The following is a 20,937-nucleotide window of genomic DNA, read 5'->3' as shown; positions in this document are numbered from 1 at the left end:
GGGGGGCGAGGCGCTGCGGGGGGGGGCGCTGAGGGCTGCCGGCCTGGGGGGGGCGAGGCGCTGCGGGCTGAGGGCTGCCGGCCTGGGGGGGGGCGAGTCGCTGCGGGGGGGGGGCGCTGAGGGCTGCCGGCCGGGGGGGGCGAGGCGCTGCGGGGGGGGCGCTGAGGGCTGCCGGCCTGGGGGGGCGGGCGAGGCGCTGCGGGGGGGGGCGCTGAGGGCTGCCGGGCTGGGGGGGGCGGGCGAGGCGCTGCGGGGGGGGGCGCTGAGGGCTGCCGGCCTGGGGGGGGGCGAGGCGCTGCGGGGGGGGGCGCTGAGGGCTGCCGGCCTGGGGGGGGGGGCGAGGCGCTGGGGGGGACCAGGCTCCTGTGACCCCAGAATGTCCCGGTGCGAGGGGGCGGCCCACGCCCGGCCCCTCAGGGCGCGGGCGCGGGTCAATTATTTTTTGTCAGGGTCCAAACTTCTTGGTCAGGGCAGAGCCAAAGTCCAGACTCCAGAACAGATCGTGAGAAACGCCGACCGCGGCGCCCGGGACAAGTCGAGAGACAGACCGCGGGTCTGCTCCAGCCTCTGGTGAGGGCCCGGTTGGGCCCCTGCTGCCCCCGGCGCTGTGGCCCCCACCTAGGCCCGCGGCCCCGGCTGGCTCCGCGTGGGGCCACGGCTGAGGCCGCCCGGCAGAGCCCAGCGCTGACGGAGCAGCCCCTGCAGAGCCGCCTGGCCGGGCACAGGGCTTGTGGCCTGGGCCTGGCTGCAAAACAACGTTTCCCTCCGGTGAGGCGCTCGGAGAGTTGCACGTTTGTTTTTCATTCTGATGTGGAATGGGAACAGAAACTTCCTGACCTTTTTTGTAAAACAAACAACCTCAGGCACAAAAGAGCCCCACTGGTGAGAGCAAACAGCCCTATGGTTAGGGCAGCAGGTCTCAAGTGGGGGTACTTGTAGGCCGGGGGGTACACAGAGGTCTTTCAGGGGGTAGGTCAACTCATCTAGATATTTGCCTAGTTTTACGACACGCTACATAAAAAGCGCTACCAAAGTCAGTACAAACTAAACTTTCATACAGGCAATGACTTGTTTATCCTGCTCTATATACTATGCACTGAAATGGAAATACAATATTTATATTCCAATTTATTTGTTTTATAATTACATGGTAAAAAATGGGAAAACAAGCGATTTATCAATAACAGTGTGCTGTGACACTTTTGTCTGATTTTTGTAAGCAAGTAGTTTTTCAGTGAGGTGAAAGTTGGGGTATACAAGACAAAGCAGACTCCAGACTGGAAAGGTTGAGAGCCACTGGGTTAGGCTGTACGCTGGGGATGTGGGAGACCCCAGTTGTTCTGCCTGGTCTCAGAGCCACTGGGCCATTGACTATTCAGGGGTCTCACTTCTCTCTTGCTTTGACCAGGAATTCCATTATGGACCTTAGAAACATTTCACAGCACAAGTTTTGTCGAAACGGAAATGTTTCAGTTTCAACAAATTGGCATTTTCCCATGGAAACACTTTTAGTCAAACGTTCCTGACCAGTCCTAATCATTTTAGCTGTGTGACAGAATGGGGAGCCAAGCCAGCCCTGCTGGTGTTTGAACCTTTGGTTACAGCACATCTCAGGTCTGCTGCATAGACCACAGAATCATCCTCCCGCCTTCAAACCAGGGGCTGTATTGCTCATTTGGGGGCTTCCAGGTTTGGTCTTCTTCTGGGGGGCAATGGACTCCTATGTGGTAATTTGCCACTGGGCACCTTTCAAGAGATGACTGTAAGCAGTGGGAAGTGTTCCAGTGGCTTGTTTGAACAAAAGGCTTTAAGGACTCTTCATTTTTAATAGTTTAATTATGAATGCATAAATATTACCTGTCAGCAAATAAAGCACTTCATGTATTTTTTGGATCTGCATCTTGCACGGAAATGGACCAGATCGGGCTTGTGTACTTAGAATGAAGGAAGATTAATGCTTCCACTACCTCATCAGAATCAGCATACCTCATTCCCTGTTATATTAATATCTAGTTACATCCCTCAATGTTAATGGCATATGACATGTTAGCTAGCCATGAGGCACTTCAAATGTCTGTTAAATGTCCATGGAACATACAAGTATTTTTTTTTAAGTTGTATATTATTTGCAACTAGCTGGGCACTTTATAGACATGTAAAAGACAAGGTCTTTGCTTACTGTCTAAGTAGAAGAACAGAGGGAAATGGGAGAGAGACAAAATAAAATGTCATGAATAAGCAACAAGTGAGGCAATGATATTGTTCTGCCATTTTTTCTCTACATGGAAGATTAGATTATTAAATTATTAGATTATCCCATTGTGCTCCAAATGCAGCTCAGACATGTTGCTGGTGTCATAGCTCAACCCCTGTCTGGGGTTTGTCTTTATTTACAAGGAAACTAAAAACAATATAACATACATTTAAAAGCAAGAAAGTTTTACCTCAATGCATCTGTTTTCAGAGCCTTGGTTGTGCTGTACCTTTGAGCTCTTTTATTTTATCAGTGTGTTTTATTTTATCAGTCTGTTCCCACCTTTTGCTCTGAGGTGCTGGAAAAACAGAATTTTCAAACTTTTCTACTTCACTCTGTTTTTCCTTTGCAGCTGATAATTTCTTGATCATTCAAGATGGGGGCCTTACCTGTTAATACTAAATTCTGTCTCCACCCAACAAGAGGAGGTAAGTGCATGGCACTCTGAAGCACCACACAACTCTTCCTTAAAATGGAGCCCCAGTAAGCTTGCATATAAATTCTGTGACTTTGATCCATTCCTCCCTACTAGAGATCCCAATTTGATCTAATCCATGGCATTTCTAATAAGTGTATCACTGTAGTATCCAGGCACTTAGGAGTCCAGGGCTTTTGTTACATGTTTTATACTCCAGCACTTGTAACTTTTGCTCTAAAAGGCTGTAGTATTATTTGGAATTTCACTTCCAGCTTTATTCCTCTCTCTCTCTCTCTCTCTCACTTTGTTGCAGGCCTAGATTTTGGCTTCTTGTTTTGCTCCACTTGTAACTTGCTCCTATCTAGTTTGTCCAGTTTTCAGGAGAAAGCTTCTGCTTTCCCCTAACGGGAGGGCAAAAATTCCAGCATTCCATTAGCAAGTCTCTGTGCCAACTAGGAGTTACACAGGATGGGGAAGTGTCGTGGCTCTCTTTCTAGGACACAGAGACAAAAAAAACCCTCAACCATCATTAGCAATTTTGCATTTTAGGCATACTTTCCCATCTAATGGCCTCTTTAAGGTAGTATTGACTTTTTCTACTGTTTAGATGAGGAAATAGATCAAAAAGAGAAGGTATACAAGGTTTCCAATGATTTAGTTGTAATATTCTGAAGTGATGTTAGTAATGGATGTAAGAATTTTTATTATAATTTTTAACCTGATTGTGTCTTTTAATGATTTCAAGTCTATTCATGATTACTGCATGTCACAGCACACAACTCATCCCTGATGGGTGACTTCGCCAGTTGGCAGTATTATACATATTTAAGAATATGAGGCACACTAGGATTGTTTTAAAGCGAAAAATGTGGTTTTAGGAGGAGAAGATGTATTAATTATCCAACACAATTCAATTAAAAATGCATACAAAATATTTTTAAAATAAATTATTTTAAAGAAAAATAGAAATTGTGATGGAAGAGGTGGTGTTGATAAATTGTATAGTCAATTTTTTGACCACACTTTGGTTCATTATGAAATATATTCAAGAGACCAAATAACCAGTGTCAGTCAGGTTTATTAATATGGTACTGGAAAAGGTTCTATGTGATACCAGTCTCTGAGGAGCCATCCCATGGAACAATGTTACATTCACCTTACACAGAAGCTGTGCTCCCCCAAGTTACGTGTTTCAGATGGTATTATTTATATCATGATTTTACAAGTTACATCTCTCTTTACACATCACTAAAATTCAACCCATCAGTTTGTCCCAGTTCCCTAACTTGTTCTGTTCCTTATCTTCGTTTTGTTTACAAGCATTCCAGGTACTTGTCCATGAAGGTGCTATGCTAGCTTGTACTAAGACATAGGAGGAATATATCTTGATTTTGACCAGTTTCCTATCCACTTACGCCAAATGCTTACTCCAGCAAATGCAAGGAGTTATGGGAAACTTATCATAAGTGAACTAAACTATGGGATAGGCCAGTTTAGGCTACATCACTGGTACAATGTTTGTGCTTCATGGTATTGGTGCTTAATGCATACTAACATACATACATATATATGATTGATGTACATTTATGTGCTAGCCGGCATATATTGGTCACTAGAGCTGTAGAAAATCATATTTGAGAATATGAATTAGAGAGAGATGTGGCTACTAGTGCAAAAAGGTCATCTACAGAATTGTCTCCGTATTGCCCATAGCAGTGTCATCTGAGTCATAATTAGTATTTATTGTTATGTGACAGTGATATAGTTCTGCACATTTACACTGCACTTTAAAGAATTCACTGTGGAATGCCTGTTCCGAAGAGATTACAGTCAAAGAGCCTGGTCCTACCAGGGCCTAAAATGCTCAGACTGAGTGAGTGACAATTCAGTTGGAGGTGAGGGTGCTCAGCACATTTCAGGGCTGAGCTATACATTTTTGAATTTCTGCGCTCATGTAGCTACTTGTTGTTGCTGTGAGGCCCATGTGAGTGGGTAATGCAGCAAAACGTCTTCATTTAAAAGATATTCAACATTATGCAACCTGACTACAGTGCTCACATATTCACAGGAAAATTGCTTACTGCAGATAACCTGAGTGAGTAATTTTATTGTCATGAACCTGGTGACATACAATATCTGGGATTCCCTTTTGTATCAGTGATTACTCCAAAGTGATAGATTGGCTTGTTATCAACATTGAACAGAGCAGAGCACCACACCTGTGGCATCTGACAACAACTTCAATGTAACTGAGCCTCCAAACCTTTCAAGGCTCAGCCTCCATAGTAGCAATCCACCCAATTGGTCAGAAATGTTCTTTATAAATATGAAGCTCTTCTGTCTGGAAATCAGAGAGAGTGTTTCCCAAAGCAGCAGCAGCCTGTGGCTTGGGTGTTTGGGATTAGTCTAATGAAGTTTGCATCTCCTAGTGCTGCTAAATCATCAGTGATATGACTGCCAGCCAGCAGGAATGATAAGAAAGCCAAGAGTTCATGTTTTCATAGCTTTATGTATCGGTTGGGCTTTGCTTACCCCATTATGGAAACTGCCTATTGCACCAAGGCATGAAATAGCCCTTATTCCCTGTGTGCTTACTGGGACCTGTCACAAATATTGTGAGAGAGCTAATCCCCATCAACAGGGTTCCTCATGCATGTTACTTACCTTCCGACAACCATGGAGCTATTCTGGGGAACCATAGTGAGATAAATTGAGTTAATTGTTTCATGGGATAAATTGTTAATAGCTGGTAATTTTCTTTAGATGAGTGAGAAATATGGTTCAGTTTGACTCAGAAAGAACACACCGCAAATCAGGGACTCTCAACAGATGGAAAATGGAGCAGCTGCCAAAAGAGGTTAAGTCCCTTTCTCGCCAAAGAAAACCACTGTCCCCCATCACAGCAGCAGGCTCACTTCAGGTGCACGCTGTACATGTCAAGGCACTGAATGGGCCTCATAAGAGAAAATAGTACCACATGCACCGATTATAACAATTCCATTCACCTCCTAAAATGACACTCAGCAGACACTGAAGAGCTAGTGGGCTGAACAGACTTTTTAAACATCTGCGTGGGTTAAAAAGCAGGGATAGTTTTCATCCTAGCCCCCAGCACTGCTTTTTGCTAGAAGATAAGATGTGCCAGAGCTAGAAAAGGAGACGCTTTGAGCTTATACCAACACATCCCTTCACCTTGTGTGTCTGTGGCACCTTTCCTTCTGAAGCAGTGACACTGGAGGCGCTGTATGTTTACGGCCCACGGGTTCTGTTCCTGGCACTGAGCTCCTGAGCGCCCTCCTCCACTCTGTGCCTTTGTTTCCGGTCCCACCCTTTGTCTGTCTTTCCTGTGTGGATTGCAGGCTCATTGGGGTAGGCACTGTCTCACCCTCTGTGCGTGCCTGTATACAGTGTCTAGTGCAATGAGGTCTCCATCTCCTGCCAGAATACCAATAATAAATAATGATGTGATGTGAAATAATAATATGGCCTAGTGGACAGACCACCGGCTGAACTTAGAAGATCTGGGTTCTATTCCTAGCTCTGACACTGGCCTGCTGGTTGAATGTGGGCAAAATTGTTTCACGGCTCTCTACCTCAGCTTCCCCATATATAGAATTGGGATAAGGATAGTGCCCTCCTTTGTGAGGCACTTTGAGATCTGCGATGAAAAGCACTACAGAAGAGCTAGCTATTACTTCTATTAATTATCATAATGGGAACCCAATCCTCCACCACTGAAATGCAACCACTTCTGGAAGCAGGCCCTGCTCACAGAAGCTGGCAAGGAAAGGGCTGATACTGCAAAAAGATACATACCTAAAAGGTACTGGACACTAGATATCAGAACATCCCAGTACGAACACATTCCACAGAGATAACAAGGAACAGGCAGACACATCCTAAAGACAGGGTCAGAAGGACAATATGATGGATAGAGTTGTTTTGTTCGAACCAACATGTACAAGGTGAGAGGTGGCACCTTGCTACGTAAAGGGGTTGTACCTCAATACGTCAGGAGTGGTGTGTAACTTGTTTGTACCTGTGTATAAGAATGCATCCCTGGGGCGGTATCTTTGTCTGGCATAGGGGGCAGTGGAGAGTCCCCCCACTGACTGAGCCGGTCCATTGCCAGGGGGCACATATTCGTAGTATGTCCTGCAGTGTCTGCGGGGAACTGGGCTTCGTTTGACAATAAACCTGGCCGGGTGCCTTCGTACCTTATCAGCGTCTGTGGTCATTGGGGGTTCTCTCAGGGTCTGCTGTGCCAGCGATGTGCAGAGAAGGGGCAGCACACAGAGGGAACACACTCATGCAGTGACTGTTATCAACATTGAACAGAGCGGAGCACCACACTGGTGGCATCTGACTACAATTTCAATGTAACTGAGCCTCCAAACCTTTCGAGGCTCAGCCTTCATAGTAGCAATCCACCCAATTGGTCAAAAATGTTCTTTATTAAGTCCATTAATAAATCATCCACAGAGAATCCTCTGAGTCTGTCTTATCAGATTGTAAAGATGTGATATTGTATAGGGTGATTGTGGTGCAACAACCTCTCTGATTGTACAGAAAATAATCTGCTTTAGAAAGCATCAGAGGAGGAAGAAAGTGTTTGCTGATACAATGCTTAAATTAGCAATTAATATTCAATATCTCCCTTCCAACTGTAAAGTCTTAATTATTCTTGTTCAAGTTTTAGACCAATTAGCGAAGAGCTAAGGAAGGTTCATTTTTAATACTGTATCTTTCACTCAATAATAATGGGGGATTTTGGATATCTCCAGATTGACTAGAAACATGCCATCTTAGGATGGGATATAGACATAACATTTCTAGACACCATTAATGACTGCTTCTTGGAGCATCTAGTCCTAGAATGCACAAAGGGAGAGGCAATTCTTGATTTCAACTAACGTGGCACACAGGATCTGGTCCAGGAGATGAATATAGCTGAACCACTCAGTAATAGTGACCATCATGTAATTAAATTTAACATCTTTACGGGGGGCGGAAATACCAAAGAAACCCACCGCAGTAGCATTTAACTTCCAAAAAAGGGAACTACAGAAAATGAGGCTAGTTAAACAGAAATTAAAAGAAGCAGTCAGAAGAGTAAAATGCCTGCAAGCTGCATGGAAACATTTTAAAAACAACATAATAGAGGCTCAAACCAGGCAGCAAACCAGGTCTTGGAGAGATTTTATCCCCACAAAATAGCCCTGGGTCTCTAGATGCAGATGCTGACAATGCAGTGATCTCTGAACCAGCCAATTTTTATGTTGGTGATTGAGAGATTTATCTGTAAGTGCTTTTCTCGTACCTGCTCTGCATGCTCACCATGCTGACCAGGGTTTAATGGTGACGATAGAGCTAATTCCTCATTAAAGTCCGTTGCATGTGGATGGTGTGACCGCAGACTAATAAGACATGGTGAGACAACAATACATCCACTTGGAGGATAGTATAAAGTACCTAAGCAATAAGGAAATATTTCCATTCAGTTTCTCTCAGGAACCCCAGTAGTGTCTTCTGTCACTCTGTCACCATCAGATGAGCATCTTAAGGAAGATGGACTCCACTGATGATTGATGCATCTGAGACACACACAGGAAAGAATGGCCCCCACTACACATGTCTACTATCCTGTATCCTAATGGCTATGACATACCTAGTATGTCTGACTGCAGTAGCTTACTAGCTAGGTGAAAGGCAGTCAACTCTGTGATCTTGCCTAGAGTTCTTGAGCATAAATAGAGAAATCTCACATTTGTCTTAACTAAACTTGAAAGGGCATTGCACTCTCCCATTAGTTCACCACTCAAAGTTACACTTGGGCACTAGGTTTCTCAGTTCTTGTGATAAATGCACCCGGTGCCCTCCCTTGAACCTCACCAGGTGTCCTAGTTTGCCCAGACGCTTATAAGAAAACAAAATACAGTGGCTGTCACAGGAAATTGATGGTGCACCCACCTTCTTCTAGCAACGATTCCCCACTCACTGCTCCATGTCCCTGCCAGCATGCTCTTCAGGGAGCATGAAGACTATACTCCCTCACTGAGCCACATGTTCCAACGCTATGACTCCTTCCTTCCCTTCCCTTCCTGCTGGTTTTCCCACTGAATGCCTGGTAGCATATCTTTTTGGTAATTCTGAGTCCTCCACTCTGCTAAGTATGCTCCCTTTGGCAAACGCATGCCAACAGCCTTCAAAGGGCAGGCAGCAAGTGGTGCCAATGCCTCCAGGCAGGCAGAGATTTGCCTGACATTTGCAGCACTAGGGAGTAACTGACACCCGCTGTAAACCCCAGGGCAGAAGTTCGGCTAACACCGCAGTAACTGGGCACCGTGCCATGCATACAGCTGAACTCTGGTGAGGCATTCACAGCCTCTGTGTGTGTAACAGCCATGGGAGTCAAGGGCAGCTTCCCCAGATCAGGATGACAATACCTGCCATTGAGGAGTGGCTGGCGCCCCTGGCAGCTGCAGGAAACACTGGTCTGGGTGGGCAGATTAACCGTCAGAAATACAGAACCTTCCAGAGCAGAGTAACCTCTTTTCTGGTCACTTGAAATCAGAATGGGTCCTACTGGTCATGCCTCGCTTGGGGCGAACCACCTTTAGAACAGCCACACATGTCTTGTTATTTTATTGCATTTTGCTGAACTCTGCTCTCTCCAAAATCTTCCCAGGGAACAAGCCCCTTATCTCTCTGTACCCTCTTTCACCCCTATTGCCAGAAGCTGAGTAGGCTGTTTCCCTCTCAAGACCTTTTCATCTGATGACAGTCCCGATTCTCCAGTCCTTCAGATTTATTTTCTGAGGCCTGGAAGGGGGACCTAGCTCTCCGCAATCAGAGTCATGCTCTGTGCTACATCTTCTGAGCTGTATATGCTTCGCAGTGTCTAGTCCTTTGCTCATGTATTTATTTAGCATAGACTCTATTGTTTCAACTTTGTTTCCAGGTTTTGCAGCTCCAGTCTCGTGGAGCTGTGCTCCTCCGCTGGGGGTGATTTCCGTTCTCTTCATTCTGCTTGCACGGTCACTGGTTCTTCCTCCTCTGCCCTGCAAAAACCTGCTTTAGTCTCCCAGTGCATTTCTTCCTCCAGTCCCTCTAGCCAGATCGCACATGTGGCCTGTGCAGATCACAGGAATAACATCAGTGAAGGACAGACCAGAGTCCCGGGCTGCTGTTCCAGCCAGCATCCTTCCTTCCCCGCTTGCCCATGGCAGTTATTCTTTGGGCTATTGGACAAATCTCCCTCTCCATCCTTTGGTCCTTTCTCATCCTTGGGGAGTTTGTCAAAGGGACTAAGAAAGAGAAGCCGTTTTGTAATTGGCTCTAGATATTGGTGGCCAACTTGAGACACCTGGAACTTTATTTTCCAGAGGTGTGAGCACCTGCAACTCCCACTGACTTCAGCTGCACTCACAAGTGCTCAGCATCCCGACACTCCCCCAAAGGTGTCTCCGGCTGGGCACCCAATAGTGAAGGAAGCCTAGAGCCCAACAGAGTGCGGGAACGTGCCACAGGAGGTTCCTCATACCCAGCAACCCCTACATGGGTCAGAGCCCTGTTCAGCTGCAGGAACAGATTTCTGGCTGCACCTTTCAGTGCAGAGAACATGAGGCAGAATTGGATGAGTATCATCAGCCCTGGGGGCAGAGGGAAGTGTGTGTACTGTGTGAATGAGAATTGGACCATTTTCACCATGGGTTTCTCTCTGTCTTTGCCAGCACAATAATCGGGTTGAGGCATCCTGGCAGGGCAGTGTGTATCTGAGACACTTGTCCAGCTGATTTACCTTGAATCTTCACACAGACCTTTATTCACCAGAGCTGCCACCTTGCACCAGTGCCACATCTACGCACGATTTTGTCCTATACTGAAATTCAGGTATCCACAAATATGCACATTAGCTCAATAATGAAATTGCATTAACTATTCACATGATAGCATGTCAGTGTCCCTACAGTTCTTCCCCCCCCCAACCTCCTCCCACCCCACCCCTGCCCAAAGGTGTAACCCCTAGGAGAGGATGAAAGACCCGTCACTGGGGCCAGGGCTGAGAAAAGAAAGCCGTCAGCAGTGGTGACAAGAGGAAAGGGGAGAAGTGAGGCGGGAAACTGGGAAGAATAGAGAGGGAGTCAGGGCAGCTGAGAGAGCAAGCAGGTGGATTTGTTGTAGAACACTCAGTACCACAATAAGGGCTTCTGCTTCCCCCAGCACAGAGCCTGCCAAAGCCGCTCTCCAGGAGACCTGCCTTCCTCTGGCTTTCCTTGCAGAACAGGAAGCAACTCCTTGCCACTAGCTGCTCCGGCCCCACCTCACACAACCCTTCTGTGCTTGGACAACAGGGCCTGGCATCCCTGAGATCCAGCTGCAAGGCTCAGAGGAATGTCGTTATTTTCCTCTCTTCTCCGGCTGCCGTCCCCGCTCCCCAGTCCTGGGCATTTGGGTTACACAGCAATGTGCTGGTGTGGCCTAGGAATGAAGAACCAGGCTGGAAATGGCTGCCTTGACTTGGAGGCTGGAGTAGATACACTAGGGAGGGCCATTCTGCTTACTCGGATCACAGAGTCCCGAGAGCCAAGTGCACCCACTCCTGGAGCCCGGGACCAGACACTTCCCAATGAAGCACAAGGCATCGTGACTCCATAGCCAACCATATTACATGTGCTTCTAGTTAGACAACCATTCCATTTAGGGGGAAATCCCCGCACTGCATTTATCAGCGGGGACACAGAGAGATGAGATGTCAGAGCTGCCATGTGGGGGAGCCAGGCTGTGTTCATCTCAGCAACCTTTCCATTGGCTTTCTTCAGGCCCTTCCGGGTGGGTGAGCCCTTCGGCCCAGGGAAAGTCTTCGGGGTGGACGCTCAAAGTACAGGACGTGGGTTGGCACGATGATTCTCTCTGGCTCACAGTCCACATCAAAAACTGATCAAATTGGGGTGAGCAAGGCTCTGCAACGCTCTGGTGAGGGGGACCTGTATCCTGTACGGGCATTGCGGGCATATGCAGTTCAGTAGCCACCCCATAAGGGTCCCCAGCTCCTGCACGGGGACCGTTTCTTCCTTACCAAATTCCAGTTCATGGCAGTGTTTAGGAAAGGGCTGTAATTCTGGGCTTGACACTGGGAGAATATGACTCCCACTCTTTGCACACAGGGGCTGAGTGCATTTGAGGTTAAAGGACACTAGCGTTCCAGGCCCTATGAGGCCTGTCTGCAGCTACCTGATGGGACGCCAAGGCAGGTAGTGGGCCATAAGCACAGCAGGTTTTAACCATGTCTGCTTACCTCCCCCATCTGTCACCTCGGATGTACTGCAGCATCCCCAGGGCTGAGGGTATGCAGCCGTAGGCACAGCACTGGGCTTACAAGAGAGTGTGTAATTCAGCAAGGTGCTCGCAGCTGGGCCTCAGGCAGACTGTGATTTTCTCTTGGCATGGCAGGCACTGCATGCAATGGGACCAGGAACTCGCTCATTTAGGCTCCAGATCCACAATGGCATCCTAAGGGCACCTCCGTACAAAAGGGGGCAACGTATCTAATCCCTGAGGAAAAATGTGAACCATGGGTTAGGACACTACCCTGGCAGGACTGCCCGCCATATGCTTTACCATGGCGCTAGTGGGGTTGTTGAGGTCCCCCGTTGCCTCAAAAGGGATGAAAGGGGGAGGGATGCTAATGGGCAATTGAAGGTGCCCAGAAAACCTCCTAGTCTGATGATTGGCTCTGCCTGCGGTGGGAGCACTCAAAGAATTGGCAAGGGATGAATGGGGTGCAAGGGACCGCACAGGGAACCTGGGATGCAATTTGACTGATAAAGTTGCTACCTGGTTAAAACCCATCTCACTTGTTCTTGCCTTCTTCCCTGTGGTGAGCACACAAAAGAAAACCATTTGCTTTAGGGGAAATCCCCTAATTGCATTTATCAGTGGGAATACAGATAAATATTTAAGTCTCAGAAGATTTGGAAGTCACACTTTGCAGTAGCCCCGAGCTGTCTGCCGACTGAGTCAGCAGACAGATCTTGCTCAGTCCCATTAACATGGGAGCACAGGGAGTGGGAGCTGCAGCTTATGGAAATCCACAAAGGTCTAACCAGCCAAATTCCCCAGCCAAAGCTGGGCACATCCTTTGCACTGCCAAGAAGTGATCCTCTCCCTTAACTCTGCCCATTTCCCTGTCTCCCCCAGCAAGCAGATGGGACAGTTCATAATGGCAGAGAGAACTGGAGCCTGCAGAGCACTTAGAAAAAACAAATCCCTACCAATATTTGCTCTGCAACACCCACATATCTGTTGGCCTGGCTGGTGCTGAAGGGTTATTTTCTGAAGTATTTCTAAACCTGCAGCCTGCCAGACACGCTTGGCTGGCAGCTGGGGTTTCCCAACATGAACAGCATGGGTCACAGGCGTCCAGGAGCCTGCTCTTTCTGCACGTCTGGGGAAATCCTGATGCCTAGCACGAGGCGGTGCATAAAGATGATGCCACTGGCAGCATTGTGGGAATGAAGGCCTCCGCAAAGCAGGCTGCACATGCAGATCCAGGCCGCCCAGTGCACACTCCCCTCCACAGACAACCGGCGCTGTCGCTGAGAACCACTCTCGGGGAGAGGTGCGGGCCCCACCATTCCTCCAGCCTCTGCTGAGAAAGCACAGCGCACTGCAGCACTCTGAGGGTCATTTCCAACGCACCTGAGATAGGCAGAGCGGAGCTTGGTTTGGTCCGTTTGGTCTATGGAAGTCAGTGGAGTGGCACCCACGTAGAGCAGGTTTGTATTTGGCCCAGTGTCTGGGACTGGGCCCAATCCAAAATCCTGGAACCAAACTCTGGGAAAATTCAGAGCCAGACTTTGTGGCGTAGTTAGGCCTGGAAGAAAGCCCGGCTGCAGCGCCCCTCTGGTGAGCTGCCCATGTGGGGCACCTCTGTCCCAGTGCTGCAGCTCCATTAGCTAAGCTGTCAGGAAGCTGCCACTCACCCCAAGGGGCTGGCCCACGACTAGGATCGCTCAGTGCTATGGTAATACAGATAATTAACAATAATATGCTGCTTGGAGAGGGGACCTTTGTCACTTTCTATGCAACATGCACACCAGCTCCCCTGCATGCCCCATTCCTGATTTCTCTTCCAGGCAGCCGGATCTTGTGTTGTGGCCCATCACACATTATACCCCTGTACCTCTGGGGCTAGATTCCCAGTTACACTGGGGCCCCAGTATGCCCTCTGGCAATGTGTGAAGAAGCCTTGGGGGCAGAAATATCCTGTGGAAATGCCCCCTCCTCAGGAAGCCTCCCCCGCAGGTATATGGGCTCTGTGCCCGCTCTGCTCCCAACCCCAGGGACAGGGGAGATGGTTTGGGTAGCTGGGAGTTGGGTCAGAATATAGTGCTACTAGGACAACGCTCTGCTCCCCAGGACTCAAGGGGAGCGTGGGAAACAGTGCCTAGGTCAGAGCCACGCTGAGCTGGGAAAAGTCCCAGACAACAGGAAACACAACGGTAACTTCATATCCCCGGAACCCCACATTCACCCTCATCCCTGTCCCATCACAGGAACAGAGAGACTATCAGACCCTGCCATGTTATCCCACCACACAGCCCTGTGCTCTGCCGTCCCTTTAGTGCCCATCCCACTAGTTCCACCCAGCCACCTGCGCTGGACACCAGCAGATTTGCAAGTGAACGAGAGCATGCGAGGCACTCTCCTAGCTAGCCAGGACTAACAGGAGCCTGGTCGGAATGCTGTGTGGACACTACTTCTGGTTTCAGAGTAACAGCCGTGTTAGTCTGTATTCGCAAAAAGAAAAGGAGTAGTTATGGCACCTTAGAGACTCACCAATTTATTTGAGCATGAGCTTTCGTGGGCTGCAGCTCACTTCATCGGATGCATGAGCTGTAGCTCACGAACGCTTATGCTCAAATAAATTGGTGAGTCTTTCTAAGGTGCCACAAGTACTCCTTCTGGGTGGCACAGCTGCAACAATCTGTGTTGCCATTAAAATCTTCTCTCCAGCATGAGCAGGATTCAGCAGTTACAGCCACTGCATTGACCCTTTCGTTCACAGCCGGTAGGTTGTATATGTGTGAGATGTATTCCTTTCACTTGTTCCAAACATTTCACTCCGACCCTTTCTCAAGAGCAGAGATTGGCTGAGGGGAAGCAGAGTCTGCCTGAGAGGCTCTGCTCAGGGGCTCTCATTTAAACAAATGATCCCTGGAGAGGAGCACACAGAGGGCCACGCATACTTACTGTTGACAGGAATAATAAACATCACCTCACATGGAAATGGCAAGCCAGAGTTGCCTTCCACATGTTATTTTTCTGTTGCCAAGCTAAACATTCCACAGGTAACACTTTGTCTCTGCAAAGCCCAACAGGCAGGAGACCCAGGCAGTAGCAGGAAGGTCTGCAGAGAGTGGACACGTGGGAATGCAGTGGAGAGGAACCAAAAGGGGAGACAATGGCACTGGGGAGGTTGCAAGGTGCTTCCCTGGGAAAACTCAGCTAGGGGCCAATGTCAGGGTGACCCACTTGTTACCCCAGCTGATCGACTCAGGTCATTTGCCTGGATGAACACAGGGCCAGATCCAGCACCCACCAAAGTAAACCAAAAGACTCCCCTTGAGTGAGAGGTTTGCCATTGACTTCAGTGTCCAGGATTTCATCCATTGACCTCAGTGGGCATTGGCTCAGGCCAGCAGTGAGTCGGGCAGTGTCCTGGGGCAGAGCCCTTTCCTCCTAACCAGCTGTTTTGAATCCTCCGTTCCCCTTTGGCTGCTGCTGGGCCTGGGTCTTGCACCTTCATGCACCTCTGGTCATCCATGTGACAGCGTGTTTCCTTGAGACACAAGAGGTAAGAGTTTCAAAAGCAAGTGCTCAGCGTGAGCCTAATGCTGTCTCCGCCAAAGAGGGTGGGAATTGACCATTGATTTCAATGGGACTTCAATGGGACCATTGACCATGGGAGCATAGTTAGGCCTGCACTGACCTAGAAAATCTCTTACAAGATGTATTATCCTTTTGAAGGCTCAGATATCCTCCTCTGGGGTCATCCATCTGCTTGACATGGGTTCTGAGCCCAGTCACATTAAGAAGCCCATTGATAACATTAAATCTATTCGGAGGAAGTGTAAACACATATATACGCATGGTTCCACCTGTGGCATGGTTTTCTGCTTTGGCCTGAGGAGCTCAGAGGCCAACAGTCCCTTGTCCTTTTTTCAGCAGTTATCCTTTACTTTAGTTATTCCCAACTCAGGTGATACCACTCCCTGTGTGGGCATTCTTCTGGAGTGTGTGTGTCCTCCAATCAAAATATCTAGGGTCCTGCACTAAATGAGGAAGACAGTGTTGTAGAGAGAAGGGGCCTTCCCTAGAAGGGAGCCAGAAAGGGGACAGGACAGTGTTTGGACTCCCAAATCCTACTGCTTTTTCTTACGTCCTTCCACAATTTCTCCTTTCCATTCTCTCTACCGTACCAGAACACTAAGCCCTCTTTGGCTGCTGCCACACTCTGTTCCTGATTTCCAGCACTTCCAACCATGGCTCCACACCCACAGCTCACATCTGAAACCCATGCTTCTCTGTCAGGCCTCCCAGCCAGTAGTAACAACCATTCAGCTCTCCTTGCTCCTTTTGTTTTCTACACTGATGTCTTTAGATTGCAAGATTGTCAAGACTGGGGCTGCATTGCTTTGTAGGGGATCTTCTGTCTGTTGGAAAGTGCTGTTTTCAGGCAAGTGTAATGTAAATGATAACAAGAGTTGGAGAAATACCTGCCAAAAGGTGTGGGTGAATGTTTACCCAACATGTTTAATGAATTTGCTTCAGTTCATGTTCACATCCCTTTTGTGTTCACTTTACACAAACATTGGTGTGACTAAGTAGGCATGAGTATTCACAGAAAGCAAATTAGTGAATCACATGCTCAAGAATTCAGTGCAGGAAATGCTTGTGATACAATGTTGTTTGACCTACCTAGCCAGTCACAACTGAGCAACACTGCTGGAATTTCAAATACTTGAATGCCTAATGAACGCAGAGCTGTGTTTGTGACCCATTCATAAAGGAAAGAAATTCCGAAGAAAATCCCTTGAATAAATTCAGTAACAATTTGAGGAACTCATGAATATTCCACATGCAGAAGAAGCTAAAGAGGCCTGATCAATTATTTACTCTGAATTATGCACTCTGCTCTAATAATAGTTAATAAAGTTGTCTGTTTCTGCTGTAAGAAATATACGCTTCCCTATTGATTCCCAAACCTAACTTCATATTTAATAATTTTATTAAGATGACGTTAAAATAAAAAGAACACAGTACAGAGTTTAAGCATAGAAGTTTCTGGTTATCGGGGAATAAGGTACAAATTATCAAGGGGTGCAAAGTTCAGTTTAGGATCGGGTGGCGTAAGGCAGTGCTTGTCAAGCTATCTGATGTGGGGGACCGGCAATTTTTTTCCCAATGTGCGCGCAGACTGGCAGCTGATGGCTTGCAGACCGGCACCGGTCCGCGGACCACCACTTTGAGTAGCACTGGCATAAGGAATACATAATCTGCAATAAGAAAAGGAGTACTTGTGGCTCCTTAGAGACTAACCAATTTATTTGAGCATGAGCTTTTGTGAGCTACAGCTCACTTCATCGAAAGCTCATGCTCAAATAAACTGGTTAGTCTCTAAGGTGCCACAAGTACTCCTTTTATTTTTGCGAAGACAGACTAACACGGCTGTTACTCTATAATCTGCAATATCCCCGATTAGGGGTAAAAAGTTAACGGGTCAAAGTACAGACATTGAGATATGGGGGTATGTTTTTCATATAATGGCTATGTTCAGGTGTGAAGTATAATGCGTGGATACAATGATGAGGATGGATTTACCCGCATTTGGTGAGATTTAATGTTCAGAGAGCTCAGATTTCCAAGGAGAAAGACATGTTGCATCTCAAGATAAAGTCTCCTTCCACGGCCTAAATCCTGTTGGCTCCAAGGTTAGCTCAGTGGAGGGGAGGAAATGTATTGAGTGGTATAAAAAGTCAGGGAATATTAGAGCAGGAGAGGCTAATGCAAAGTTAAACATGCTGACATCGCTGAGCTTTCAAATGTGTATTTGGAAGATAATTTGTTATCATCTTGGTCCAAAGTTAACCTGCTTGAAACCTGCTGTCTGGCATTTGGCCTCCTGGCCAATGACTGAGACAGGAGTAAACAGTCTAAAAGGGCTCCAAGCTCATGTTTTGATTAAGTGTTTTCCTGCCAGGTTCAAAAAAATTCTCTTTGTAGATGGAAGTTCACTAGGACCAGCAATGAAGATCATTAGCACTGTGCCCCTCCCCCAATGGAATATGGACTTCAGGGCCCAGGGTCTTAGAGTAGTCATGCCTTGCCTGCTTTGGAAGGGTGAGCAGTGACCTAGTTTGGTAACGCTCCTATGCCAGTTCTTTTCCGAAGGGCCTTTTGCAAACTGCTCTTTGATGGCAGCAAAGGTTAGGCAGAGGGGACTCTCTCCTGAAGCTAGCCTCTTTCCTGAGCACTCGGAAGCCCCACAATACAAACTTAGGATAAAAAGGTGGGGTGGGAAGTCAGAACTAGTGACATTCTGGCAATGAGGGTTGTGGGGGCAGGAGGGGAATAAATCTCCTTTTTTTCTTACAGATACCTGGAAAGTCCAGGTGCTTTGATGGTAAATAGGTGGTGAGGTGCTGGAAGCTGAGTGTTTCCTATGTAGACAGTGCCCATTCCCAAACTTTAAGCAGAGGTAGGAAGCAGCCAGGGAAAGGTAGGGGGAGCTGGGAAAACCTATATCGTCTTGGCTGCCACAAGCTGAGCTGCAGCATAAAAAATCGAAGAATAGAGCCCAGCCTGCAAGGCATTTTATCCCAAAGCAGGGGGAAGGAAATTCCAGCCACTACCAGTTGCAGCTCAACTCAATTCAAACTCAGCTCAATACAGTGACCAGCCTGACCTCAAGCCAGATTCAGCTCAATTTGAACTCAAGTTAATTCAGTTTAATGCTGCTTCAGTCATGATTATTACTGTATTGCTCTCTTTGCAGAAGCCGATTCTGTTAAGCTGAATTAGAGCTGGAACACATGTGCAATGTTGAACAGATGCAGCCCCATCTTCCTCCCCAGCATGTCAGGAGTTTTACTGTTGCCTGCTACAGAAGCTCCATGAGACAGGAGATGGAGGTGGATTCGAAAGGTGCCACGTCCCACTAGCCAGTCCCCACTTCCAAAGGGTTCCAGTCTGAGCCTTGTCGGCCCAGGTGCTGGAATGAGGGGCGTGGCTGCACCCCCGGGCATACACAGAGGTTACAGTTTGGTTCACTGGCTCTCAGCGCCCCCCACTGTACAAATTGTTCCAGTGCCCCTGCTTGTCTGCTCCAGTCACAGCCATCACTGCAGCTGCGCCAGTGTGAACCCCGAGTGCAGACGGCCACCCTGCTCTTTGCACTGGTGCAGTTTTCCCCTGCTTGAAACTGGAGTAACCCTCACCAGTGCCAACAGCAGGACCAGGCCTGCTTCTGCTCCCTGTGCAGCCAGTGGCCACAATGGGGTAGGGCCGGGATCTTACCATCACTACACCAGGGGTCTGCTCCACTGCAGCTAGAAACGGAGAAATCCCCAATGCAGGCCAGGCCTCAGACTGTAACACACACCAGAGCTTTCTGTCCCCTGACCTAGAGACCTCGGGCTGAGGAATCGTCAGAAGCAATCACCACATTTTTGTATAAATTATCGCAGCTGCCCACTCTCTCCTCATGCTGCTGCCCCTCCTTGACTACGTGGCTCTCCTAACGCAGTCAAGGCTGTGGATCATGCTGCTCTTGCCAGCTGCCAAGGCGCTCTCCCTCTCCGTTTGTGGTTTAGTGGCTGGGTTCCATTCAGCCCAATGCAGGAGACCACTGAGAAAGGAAGAAGCATTTATGGACCTGTTTAAAGACTCCAGATTTCTCCCCGTCTTTCCTGGGGGCTTTTTCTTTTCCTTTTCCTTTGTCCATGGGGGTATCCATGCTGGGCCAGGCCCTGCAATTCTGTCCCTGGCAAAGTTCTCTCCCGGGAAAGGCAGCCAGGGATCCCTTGCAGCTTCCATTGTAACATTTTAGTGGCTCGCAGGACTATAATGTGCAATGATCATAGAAGAAATAACAGCTAGCACTGGGGTCTGCTTGTTTATAGGCCTCTCCTCCTTGGATAGTCCACAGAAAGGCAAGACGTGGAAGCTGCAGGGAGGTGTGGGGCTGGGGATGCAAGGCTGATTGAGAAGGATGGGGGGTGGGGAAGCTTTTAGGGGTTTCTTTCAATGGAGTTTCTGGGCTAACTACTTGGGATCCTTCTGAGCCAGTTGCAGCTGCTGGCTTGTGACCCTAGTTTAGTCAGTCAAAAAACAGGAACCATTTACAAGACAAGAAATCACTTTTCCACAGTGAGGAAGCAAATCTCGGTATCCCTAGTAAGAGCAGCAGCAGCTCTGATCCTGCCTCAATTAGGGAAGCGAGGAGAGGGGAATGTTACTGGAGAGCGACCAAGAGCTGGAAAGGAACCAGCCAGCAGGGACAGGAGCTGGGGAATGTGAAGAGAGCAAGGGGGAAGCCCAGTCGGAGGAGAGTGAGAGAGAGCTCTGTGGCAGGAAGAGAGATGCCAGTGGGGCAGAGGGGAGAGATAGGAGATGCTGACATTTTCTGGCAGGAGCCTAGAGATAACAACCTGGAGAATTGCCACCCTCCACCCCACGCTGATCACATCCCACACCCCTGACACCTCCCCTCCTACTGTTCTGCAGCCAGAGACAGGGATGAACAATGCACATTTGATGCTGGCTGTCATTCCCTTTGCCCTCACCCCATGCCCACCCTTTGATTCATGGCAACCCGCCCAACAGCCTCCTTCCAGGTGCTTGGGTGGGGTGTTGCATCCCTGCGCTGTGCAGGTGTCACATAGGCTGTGGTAGCATGACTGGGTGCCCAGCTCTCTCTCCTCCACCAGTGAAGGCAAGTGCCAGTCCTTCCCAGTGATATAGGCAGCTGCCTCAGGGCCATGTCTAAAAGGAGCAACAAAGGGTGAGGTCACCTGCTCTCCCAGGAGCAAAGGATCCTGCAATCCCCTCGTAAGGCGCGAATGCAGAGCGAGCAATTGCCTGGCAGGCCCTGGCTGCAGGAGGGTGCAGAACTCAAACCAGTGTCAAGAAATATTAGGCCACTGCTGCACCCCTTTTACCCAGCTATGGTGGCCACAATAGTTCCCTGGGGAACTCCGGG

General features: G+C 48.3%; 1 long non-coding RNA gene across 1 annotated transcript; it reads left to right on the top strand.

The window, feature by feature from the left end:
* Positions 1-334: 334 nt before the first annotated feature.
* LOC140901314 (uncharacterized) lies at positions 335-19,934 on the top strand. The gene is made up of 3 exons (XR_012155818.1): positions 335-768; positions 2,607-2,682; positions 18,733-19,934. It is a non-coding gene; the product is annotated as an uncharacterized lncRNA (long non-coding RNA).
* The last annotated feature ends 1,003 nt before the right edge of the window (positions 19,935-20,937 follow it).

Source organism: Lepidochelys kempii, chromosome 21 (genome assembly GCF_965140265.1).
Source record: "Lepidochelys kempii isolate rLepKem1 chromosome 21, rLepKem1.hap2, whole genome shotgun sequence".
Taxonomy (NCBI): Eukaryota; Metazoa; Chordata; order Testudines; family Cheloniidae; genus Lepidochelys; species Lepidochelys kempii.
This window is presented reverse-complemented; position numbering and strand designations above follow the sequence as displayed.